Source organism: Lactuca virosa, chromosome 8, assembly GCF_052849685.1.
Source record: "Lactuca virosa cultivar CGN04683 chromosome 8, Lactuca_virosa_CGN04683_v6, whole genome shotgun sequence".
NCBI classification, from domain to species: domain Eukaryota; kingdom Viridiplantae; phylum Streptophyta; class Magnoliopsida; order Asterales; family Asteraceae; genus Lactuca; species Lactuca virosa.
This window is the reverse complement of record NC_136433.1, coordinates 189,923,545-189,935,407: the sequence shown is the minus strand read 5'-3', so window position 1 is coordinate 189,935,407 and position 11,863 is coordinate 189,923,545. Positions and strand designations below refer to the sequence as shown.

Sequence of the window (11,863 nt, the reverse complement as noted above, 5' to 3'; positions counted from 1 at the left end):
TTACACGGCAACAACCAGCACCGTTGGACAATCTTGTAGATTCTATAGTACATATTATATATATAAAGAACCGGATGGTTCGCTGTTGTTTGCTCACAATTACTTGACCGATTTTGCTACGCTTGAATTTTGGACAGGGTTATATGTGGATAGTTATGGAGGATGATTGTCATGTGATGTAAGTAATATATTTATTTTTTTATTACATACTACGCTTCTAATAATAATACTTACTTTACTGCAAAAAAATTTAATTGGCAGCAGATCATGATGTGGATCTCATTGCTGTTAGAGCGTACAGAAGATGATGCTCGATGAACGGTTGTGCCATCAACTTTCCCCACTGATACATATGACTAGAGTGACATGGCTGATGGATCCGTTTACCCAGCTTGGGCAGAGTGTGATACGGTATAATTTTGTTTGGATTACATTACCTGAGTATTTATATACTAATTAATTATTTCTAACCTTTTTTTGTAGCTTTACATCCCAATTAACATACCACAAGCTCATTGGTTTTTAGGTTCTTTAAATTTGAAGACATTAAAAATGACTATATATGATAGTCATTAGAAGGGTGGCTCCTGTTCAAAAAATGAGGATTAGTTTATAGGTCTGAGAGTCCGTATCCATAAACTGCTAGTAGGAGACAACTACTGGGGTACCAAACCAACTGATTCAATCCCATTTGAGAGATTCAAGGCGACCCTCAAAAATGCCCTAAACACACCACAATAGATTGACAACAGAAGAGATTGTGGTTGTTTTTGTGTTAGTTGTTGGAGGCGTTGATCACCGGGAAATCGATTTTTATAGAGGGTAAAATGACCGGTCCATGGATTATGGGTTATAGAAAACGATTAGCGGAAATATTTTGGGGTACAATCACAAAGATAATTTGAACATCATATTTGTAATATGACGTACATACATATCAATTATTTATTTATATATTTATTAGTTGTTTGTTCATTTTAATTGTATTTAATATTTTATAAAACAAAAAATTATACATTTTATAAAATAAAAAATTGTACATTTTATGAAAGCAAAACTTACATGCAAAAAAAAAACAAAAAACTAAAATAAAAATCAAAAAATCAAATCTATTCCGGAACCATGGTCCGGAACCGTATTCTGGAATTCCGATGACCTCTCTGGAACAATTTGTTTCGGAGAATGTGGCTACTTTACCAAAAAAAATTAGGTCATTTTTGTGAAAAGGGTAGTTTATAAGGTTAGATTACTCAATTATCCTTTAAATGTTAAAATGGTAAGGCGTTGATAGTAAACTTTCCATTTAGATAATATTAAAAAAAAATTGAATGGCGTGGAAACATATATATTAAGACAAGATAAGCAGCAGGATGTCGGAAATGATGCAAGGAATATGAAACAAAACAGAACAAACAACCACCACATGATCTTAAAGTAGAAGAAAAACAACACGTGACAGAAACTAGTAGAGGAAATGCTAACCAGCCAAACAGACGACCATGCTAGAAATAATACAATTAAACAACTAATCTCCTTGAAGACAAGGAATTAACAAGACAAATCAAACACCAATAACACTGCAGTACGTAATTAACACCTTCGAAACCCAACCACATTCTACAAAGGTAACAGTAATGCAACCAATCGGAGGCAACGCCAAGAGAACCAACTATTAGTCAAACTTCAACAGCAACCAGATTAAAATGACCAAAAGTATCCCTAGAAGCAACAAAAAAAAAGGGTATGTAACGTCAACAGAAAATTTCAAAACTCAACAAGTTCAGAGAACTTACTTTAGTCAATCTTCAAACTGCTCTCTAACATCTCAAACATTTCTAACAGTATAGATAGTTTGGAGTAATGTTAGGGCGAACAGGATCATGGCAGCAATGACCGACAACGTTTTCCATGTAGTACTTCTATAGAGGCGATTCAATCAAATTAATATGCTAGGCCGGAAACGCTTGCAATATTTATCCAATTGTCTCCATTCCTCAGTGTAATAAAATTCCCGAAGGACGACACCTTTGCAAATATTGTTGAAGAGATTTGTGACATCTTCGATGGCTTCCAGTTTGTGTTGAAGGACTTTTGCTTTCACAAGCAACGAAACATCATCTTTAGTGTCAATGAGCCTGTCCATGAGGAAGGCGAAAGAGGTAACATAATGACGACTGAATGGGTAGCACTGTTCATAGGCAATGAGATTCCTCAAGAACGACGCGGTGGTGTCTTGGATGCACAATACTGGAATTTTCAAACAGGTTTCTCTAACAAATAGAGTACCCAACCCCGGAACAAGAGAGGGTTGTATAAATTTCACTGCAAGTGGAGAATATTCTTCAGTTTGTTCCTTGAATGTGACTCCTGCACGAACGATTTCAGTTGCAGAGTAAGAGATATTTGGAAATCGGCCTCGCATAGTAGCTACGGGCCTGTAGCAGTGTTGAAGAAGCCCAAGGATATGACAAGGCTCTACTGTGTCTGTTCCATCAATTGTGGTAAGTTGGCTATTATTTATGATATTCATATCCTTGAAGAAATAAAAGACAAGGTCAGTTAACGAAGTACATTAAAAAATATTGATCGTAAACAATATTTCAAGAATAAAGAAAGGCATTTGATTTTCTAGAAGCAGCAGGTCGTGTTGAATGTCACGCATCACCAGAATATTGTCGAAAATTGGATCACCCTCTCCAATTCCATACTTGAACGTGTAGAGAAGTTCAAGTATAAAACAACCATCAATAACCATCATTTCAGCCAGCTTGAAATCTTCATAGTTTGTAAGACTTGGTGCATAGCAAGCTCTTGCACGTGTTAGAAGCCCAAGCACTGGTTGTGCGCAATCATAACTTATTTGCTCTATAGCCTTCCCCGTGGTTTCCTTAGTTCGAAGAAATAGTCTATACATGTGAGTCACTTTTTGCACCTCAATAGCTCTTAGATGTTGGTTCTCTTTGTGAAGAGGACCAATTGAGACTATTAGAGGTGTATAGGCGGTTGGGTTGAGATTTCTGAGTGTATCAGGTACCATACAAATTGTGACATTAGTTTGTTCGAATTGACCCCGTCGTATTGATTCACCTTCTATGAGTAATCTGATGGACTCGTGAACGCTCTTGCTTCCATAATGGCCAGCTTCTGCTCCCATAACGATTGTTGTTGATGACTGCAGACTTGTAGGATATAGCCACACGAATTGATCACAATGAAAAAGGTTACAGATTACAAATTTGCAAGAAGGAATAATCAACTTATCATGGTAACTATTTAATTAGCTAGCAAAATTTTGAGCGGAAGATGTCCCTTCAAGGTAGCTTGAATATTAAATTTTGGCCCCATATCTATAATTAACGTAGTACATGGTACCAGTCCTGAGTGTTGGACTTCATATTAGTGTTCACATTCAGTCATATACATTGAAATATTAGAGGGCTATATTGTAAATCTGGAAAAATAGACTTGCGCACCTTCAGGCAGCTTTCATTCAAGCACACCTGATCACCCATCAGCCGCGATGCTGAGATGGACGGGTTTCACGACGTGAGACACCCTGCTCCCAACCATGATGTTGAGATGTCATGGTGCCCCGTGAACCCTCTCATGAGGGTCGGCATGATGACCACACCGGCCCGCATCAAATTCTAGGCGCCAAGTGTCACAGCATGACAGAACAAGAAAAGAGAGCAATAGCGGTGATAGTTATCGCGGATAATAATATCAAATGTTGTTGTTATTGACTTTAGCAGCGACACATCGCCGGTTATCACTAGTACATAATACATTGTTGATGTGGTTAGAATGATTAATTGGTGCGAGATTCACCCGCAACAACAATCTAAGCACCATTAAATACCATCATTTAATGATGTGGTTACCTAAACCACACTAAAAGGTCAAATCACGCACCGATAAACACCGATAAACGGCCTCTTGGAATCTAGACACCGCACCAATTAAATCTCACCCGCATCAATAACACGTCGCACCATTAAATATCAACCGCACCTTAAGACCTTTCGCAACATTAAATATTTACGTACTATTAAAAAAAACAAGCATGAATTGACTTTACACCATAAACCGTAACAACATCAATAAAATATTAGGATCATTAAATAGTTACACACTATTAAACAAAACTAACCATTAATTAAATTCGTACCATTAAATAAAATCACACCATTTAAAATAAACCGCACCATCATACAAATAGCAAAAAATTACAAAATTTCTAGTATATTTGTTCAAGTTTCCAATTTTCCAGTTTCCCAGGTGTATAAATTCACTATAATATCAAAACAAACATTCATGTTGTACTGCACTCTTCTTTGTGCATTTTTTAAAACAACATTCAAAATAATTTACTATAATATTTCTCAAAGTATAATTTTGTAATAGGATCTATTATTTTCATATTTTTTTCAAGTATAGCATTTAACTTTCATGTTAATGTTGATTATAGCATTTTACTTTCATTTCTTTCAATTAAAACATTCAACTTTCATTTTAATGTCAATTATAGCATTTTACTTTCATTTTGTTTCGATTATAGCATTCAACATTCATGTTAATGTTGATGAACACAAAAAAAAAATTATATTAAATTTAGTCGCTTATCGAGTTATGTCCGATTCTCTAAGTCTTTGCCAATTAAACTAGGAAGTAGTTTCATGGCCATAATTTCAATTTGATTAGTCGAAGCAAATTCATACATGCTCTGAAACACAAAACAAAATAAACAAATTAGATAAATGTATACAAACAAAGTAGAAAGTTGATATTTAAAATAAATTCAAAACACTTATTGTAGTTTCGAATTTATGTTGAATGGTCTATAACAACTCAAGCATATGTTGTAACATTCCAAAAGTTCAAATAAAATTTTCGCTTTTAAATTCATTTCGATCAATTGTACGATGATTTTATAAAAACAGTCAAGAGTCTATCATAATATCATAATATCAGAGTACAAATCCCAAAATCACATGAATGCGGAAAAACATGGGCAGATGCGGTGTGATCAAGCAAGACCCTTCCCTTTAGAGCTGGATTACCTGAAACATAAACTGAAAACTGTAAGCACAAAGCTTAGTGAGCTCCCCCAAAATACCGCATACCATACATACATCCAGTCAAATATATCTGAGTATATTTCAACCCCTTCGGTCTCTTTCAACCGGCACTCACTACTAGAAAACAGACCTTTAATGACACGCGATTTACGACACACATTGATTTATGATACGCAAAAGTGTACGACCTAAAAATAATGTCATCTCTGCAGAAATTTGAAGGATTTAGGACGTGTATTTTTGCGTGCCCTAAAATTAGTGTCGAAAACAAAACACGGAGGGCGCTTTTTATAAAATGTGTGTCATCTAAGCATGTCGTTTTATAATTTTTTTTAATGAAACGCGCGTTTTAATAGCCAAGGTGGGGGGGGGGGGGGGAGGGGGGAAATGGAATCCCCAAAAATTAAAAACCCCGCATGTTTGATCAGTCTCCCTTGTTCCCTCTACTGATGCCTTGACCTTCTTCCATCGACGCTAATCTTTGAATTAGCAAGAAAGAAACCCTTGGGCCTTCGTCTTCACCCACCTCCAGCACCTCCAACCCTTATTTGTTCTTCCAACACAACTCATGCTTTTCACTGCAAGAAAACCTCCCCCTACATTCCTATACATGAAAATAAAACCCTAATTGGCAGCCACATTTTGATGTCAGGTACCCTTGGGATGAAAGCCTCATTTTGATGTAGGGGTCCCCTTGGGCTCTTCTGTTAGGGCCGATTGTTAATATTTAGTTCTTACAACCCTTCTAACCAAACCCTTAGCATCCCAAAATAACCCTAATCTTCCATTCGTTCATCTTAATGGCTAGAGAGGGAGTTGTTCGAGTTTTTGTGTAGGGCTGTCGGATTTTTGAGTAACTGTCGAGTGAGAAGGAGGAAGAGGACCTAAAGACAAACTTTGCTCCAGCCTAAGGTATCGATTCCTATTCTTTTATTCTCCCTCTTTTTTGTTTTTTTTTCGTCAAGCACCACCTACCGTCGTGTCCGGCAACCTAGGCTACCGACGTGTTTCTCTACCACCACCCACAACCATTAGGTGGTTGTGGTTGTATGTGTGGGTGTAGTAATGTGTATAGTATTCAGATTCGTATTTTCCAAGTCATTAGTTTTTGTTTATATGATTTTTTCTTTTTCTCCACCACCGTGAACCACCATAAAACCACCACCGGCAGCCTCGAGCCGCCGGTGTGTGATGCATCCTACCACCACAGGCCACCATGGGTAGGTGGATGTGGATTATGTGTTCATGGAGGCATCAAGTTCGAAGATTCTTCTCTTCTTCTCCATGTGTGTGCCCTAGATTTCTTTCTACACTTGGAAGAAATTTATTCAAATATTGGGATCTTTTCAGGTCTCAAATTAATGTTGATGGTATTTTCAACTGTGTATCAGACAAGGGGTTGTTAAAGTAATTCAGAGCTTTGGTCATATTTTTGGTATCTGCATGTTTTTATTTTGTTTTATTAAGTAGTACTAGAATGGAATAAGTCAATGCCAATGTGGGCTAAGTGTTCCCTGGTCTTTTGATAATAGTGTGGAGTCAGTTCCTTATTTTTTGCAATAGTTTAGCTTAAAAGGGCATGGTGTACATTGATTGGAAATGTCCCCATTTTTGTTTGTTTTTCTTTGAAAGTGAACAAAGGTTCAACCTTTTGGCTTTGTTTCTTTGTTCCCTGTTCTAATTGTTAAACGTCCCTATATTCCAGATTTACCCTTCCCTCTCATAACCATATTTTGTCCACTATGAAGTTTACTTTTCTGTCCCTTGTTCCTTAATTTGGTATAAAGTCATTATCATTCCTGCAAAAGTCCAACAGGGGTTGTGACCCAAATGAACTTCATTACTGAAAAAACGCATTTGATGCTGGGGAATATGACCTTTGATAGAATACTCATTCTCTTAAAAAAGTTTGTTTCATATGGAATTTCATTTCGTATTTTATTAATTCCAACACTTTTCTGACAATTAATATTCTCTTCTTTAATTACAGCGATCTGATTGTTTAGGATACATCAAGTACTTTGATGCACATTTTACAAACTTTATTGGAGGCGTTGAACAATTGAAAATTGTGTATGTATGCAAGAAGAAGACCATGGAATCCTCTGGAAGCATCAAGACTGGAGAACCGGTTTAGCGGAAGTCAGAAGATCCAAGTACCTTACAATTTCTTTTATTTGTACTGCTGCGAATTATGAATATGGTTTTTACTGGCACTTTTACCAGGTCACTTTATCTATAACTATTTCAATAAAAAAATACTAACAGTTTATATGTATTATAATTAATGTTGGTTGATTTTTTTTTTCATTTTTGCAGGATGGCAAGATTGAAGTTGAAGTTAAAATATGGGACTACAATTGCACCATTACTATATACACAGGTTCACCAACATTTTTTTTGTTGCTAGAATGGACATGGAAGATGATTGTAAGCGTGGAGAACCATACAATAAGGTATATGAAACTAAAATCAGCCTAAGAGACAAAAATGATTTTTCATTAATTAAGTGGTTATACTCCATTCCATTCGCTCATTACTTGCTTCTTTTGTAAACAAAGTTCACCCACTTCCAAAATGGAGCACAAAATAAAGTATTAATTATGTGGTATGAAAAATTACATTGTTTATATATATGATATATGATACAAGGGCCTCTTGTGTTTTTCTATTTATAGGTTGTTGAAGTTGATGTTAAAGTTGAAGAACCAGGAAAAGAAAATATTCACAATAACACATTCGACACATAAGAAACACTGCTTAATGTTACATCCGTAAAAAAATCAAGCCAAATTTAAACTTTTTAAAACATTTAACAACCAATGATTATTACAAAACTTGTTTTCAAAATAGTTTAGTGTCAGAGTATCCAGAATCAGATCATGAAACATAAGGAGGTGTACGATCACGCCTTCACCTTCCCGCGATCATCAGAAATACCTGAAACAAAATCAACAACTGTAAGCCTGAAGCTTAGTGAGTTCCTCCAAAATGCCAATGTCATACAGATGTAACCATATCATATAAACAAACACAACATTCATAATGAGCCATCAGTCTGACTGGACCGTTTAACATTCCATCATTGTATCTGGATCGCTCTCCCAGCGATCGGTATGTCTGGAACGCCTCTCAGGGCCTTCATCCTATCCGGACCGCTCGCCAGGACTTCGACCTGACTAGTATGCCATAATTGGGTCTGAAGTCTATCCGATCCACCCTGGGTATCTTGGCCTATAGCACAAAGCAGGACCTAATCCCCGAAACCAACAATCATGTGCACATAAATATCATATGCTAGCTAGTAAGTACAGATAGTCATACAGATCTAACAAATCACTAACATGGCAACCATCCTATAACCAGGATACCGATCTAATCGATCACTAACATTGCAACCATCCTATAACCAGGATACCGATCTAACAGATCACTAACATAGCAAACATCATATCACCAGGATACAAATCATAAAGGGTCGGCCTTGGTGCCTTAGACCCTGTTGATATAGTGAGAAGAACTCACCTCACAAGTACTGTTGAAATGGACTGAAAGTCTCCGACCGCTGTCTCACCGAAAATCCCGAACTATCCAAAATAACGAATACTAATTCAACAATTTGTATATCAATCTTGACCAAGGGTCCCACATAGGTTAATTTTCCATTATTTCCTTTTCTGTAATTTGGGCCAAGGCCCACTACCAAATCCATGATCTAAAAGTCCAAATATCTAAAGCCCATTAATGACCCATTTTTCCTAATTGGACCCAACTCCCTAATTGGGCCTTATTTAAGATCCAAATCCAAAACTGGCCCAAAACACAATTATTCAGAAAGTCCAGCAAGGCCTATATCAAACTTGGCCCAAAAGTTCCCCACCCCGAATCCCAAATCATCAAAAGCCCAACAGAAGGCGTACGCGGGACGTACTCATCTAGTACTCTGGGCGTACTTCTGTTTTACGTTGACCACCATCGGGGTGGTTGAATCAGTACGCTGGGTGTACAGAGATTACGTGGGACGTATGCAAGGTTTCACCAATACCCTAATAAGTTCTTAATCGCTTAAGCACTTAAGTCCAAACTCAGATCCATCGACCAAATGTGCCTTCGAACCATAAAGTCTTGAACTTTAAGACTTTGGACATCCAGAAAGTTCCTAATACATGGTCTTAACCCATTAAGACCTTTCTACTACATGCATGGGACACTTTCAACCATTGGGACATCATTTTTATCACTTAGGACCCCTTCTAAGGTCTGAAACAATAGCTTATCTCGTTCAAATCATAACATGCACCAACTTGGGACTTTTAGGACAAGAAATGGTTTCATAAAGCTAGCATGGCAAGAATTACATCATACAAGCTTAAAGGTTGGAGCTTTTTACCTCCTCGAGCTTCTAGAGCACAAAGAAACCTCAGATCTACAATCTTGTCTTCCTTCTCTAACTTCTTGATGCAACACCTTCTTCTCCAACTACTCAAAACACACACTTTTAGCTCACACACTCAAGAAAAGGGGTAGGGTTTGGGAAAAACAGCTCAAAGTTATGGAGGGTTTTGAGCTCATAAGGTCGTTTATATTGCACCCAAACCCTAAACATTAGGGTTTCCATCTAACGTGACTACGCTTAGCGTACACAAGTGTACGCCCAACGTACTAGGGCGCGCTTAGTACACTCAACGTACCTTATGTACGCTTAGCGTAATTTTCCTGATCCCAAAGTTGCAACTTTATCCCTTAGGCTTCACATGGCTCGACTCTTCCAACTCCAGGGACTACAAATGACAATTAAATAATAGAAGAGAGGATTCAAAAATACCTGCCAAATCTCGGGATGTTACACTTAAATCCGAATCACAAGAAATGCGGGATTGTAATCCGTTATCTGCTCGCCATTGGATCATAAGTCGATTTATTTTTAAATTACATGGATTATATTCTACGTATAATTTTTTGTTATTTTTATTTGAATGATTGACATTGGTTATGGTCTTTAACTTTTTTGTAACTTTTATTTTCATGATTGACATTGATTATGGTCTTTGACTTTTTATACTCACGAAAATATTACTTATCAATGCACTTCATGTGTTTCCTGAGTTTCTTAATTTCCCCTTTTTGTAATGTCATCTTTTTATCTAGAATCATATTTTGGGATTTATTATTTACCTTGTTTCTGAAACTTTTTGTTATATACTTTGATGTTTTAGATGTGGCCAGATCTTATACAGAAGGAAAAAGAAGGAGGGTTAGATGTGATTCAAACTTATGTTTTCTGGAATGGACATGAACCACAACCTTGTCAAGTAAGTATTTCTTGAAATAAAATAATATTTTATTTTAATTTAATAAATAATTTTCTTAATTTCAAGATTTATTTTATCTTTCCCAGTATTATTTCGAAGATAGGTATGATTTGGTGAAGTTCATTAAGCTGATTAAGAAAGCTGGACTCTATGCTCATCTCAGAGTTGGTCCTTATGCTTGTGCTGAATGGAATTTTAGGTAATTAACTTTTATTTTATTTTATAGAAATAGTAAAATCTTTACTTGTAATTTTTAACAATTTCACAAATAAGTTACACTTCTCTGTCATTTCGATTTCAGGGGTTTTCCTATTTGGTTGAAATATGTTCTAGGAATCAGTTTTAGAACAGATAATGGTCCTTTCGAGGTCAAATCTAAGATTGCCCAAATTTTCTTCTAAATATCCTGTAATGATATGTATATATATATATATATATATATTTATATTTACTATTATAGGCTGTTATGAAAAAATTCACAAGGTATTCCATGTCCTCTACAGAATCACTACAAATGAAGGAGTTTTAGCTCTCTGGAAAGGTGCGGGTCCCACTGTGGTTAGGGAAATGGCATTGAACATGGGCATGCATGCATCCTATGATCAAAGTGTTGAGTTCTTGGACCATATTACCCTTCTTACGCTAAATGAATTTGCGACTTATTTTCTTCTTCAGAAGTGCATATTTGAGAATCCACAACTGAGTACCTTTGGGAGTGAAGCTAAACTTGAAGAAATAAGAAATATTGTTCAGCAACTACTGAGATGGGCATGGAAACACAACAAGAACCTTCAAGAACAGGCTGCTCAACAAGAACACCGTTTACAATACCGTAAGGGTAAGAAAAATTTATATAAGTTTTCCATTATTTCTGTTTCTTGTTATAAAAATTTATACAAGGTGGAAGTTTGATGTGTAGCTATTGGTATTATAAACCTGAACATCTCTTTTAATTATTAAATTGTCCACCTATCTGTTTGGTAGGATGCTAGATGCCACCTGGACTACTGTATTACTTGGACCAACTTCAGCATGATAAGTTTCCTGCAAGTTTCTTTCCAATGGTTCAGTTGCATTTGCATGTGGTACTACTTCCCCTGGAAAATGATCATACATTTTATGTTAGCTACAAAACACTCAAACTATAACTTTAGGCTCCTGGGGTGTAGCATTTTTATTAAGTAAATTTACAACTTTGATACGATCATCAACCATAGAAACAATAATTTCAAACACTTTTGATATTGGAGACATTGGGTAAGTGTACGAAGTAGCAATGTACTTTTCTATTTCTTGCAAAATATGTTGCTATTTCATGCATTTAGGTCTTTTTGGTTAAATTGCAAGGAATAACAACGTACTTAATTGATTTTAGTTGAAAAAAACAGAATTTACTTTTTGTTAACAAGATAACTCTTTTTATATCTCCAAGCGCAGGAAACTTGTAGAAAAAGAGTCGACACTAGATGAGTT

The 11,863-nt window shown here is 36.2% G+C and overlaps 1 pseudogene across 1 annotated transcript; it reads right to left on the bottom strand.

Annotated features, from left to right (window-relative positions):
* Positions 1–1,406: 1,406 nt before the first annotated feature.
* On the bottom strand, positions 1,407–3,287 carry LOC145133508 (UPF0481 protein At3g47200-like; annotated as a pseudogene). The gene is made up of 2 exons (XR_013718597.1): positions 1,794–3,287; positions 1,407–1,719 (listed from the first exon to the last, which is right to left on the bottom strand). The product of XR_013718597.1 is annotated as a UPF0481 protein At3g47200-like (transcript).
* Between the last annotated feature and the right edge of the window lie 8,576 nt (positions 3,288–11,863).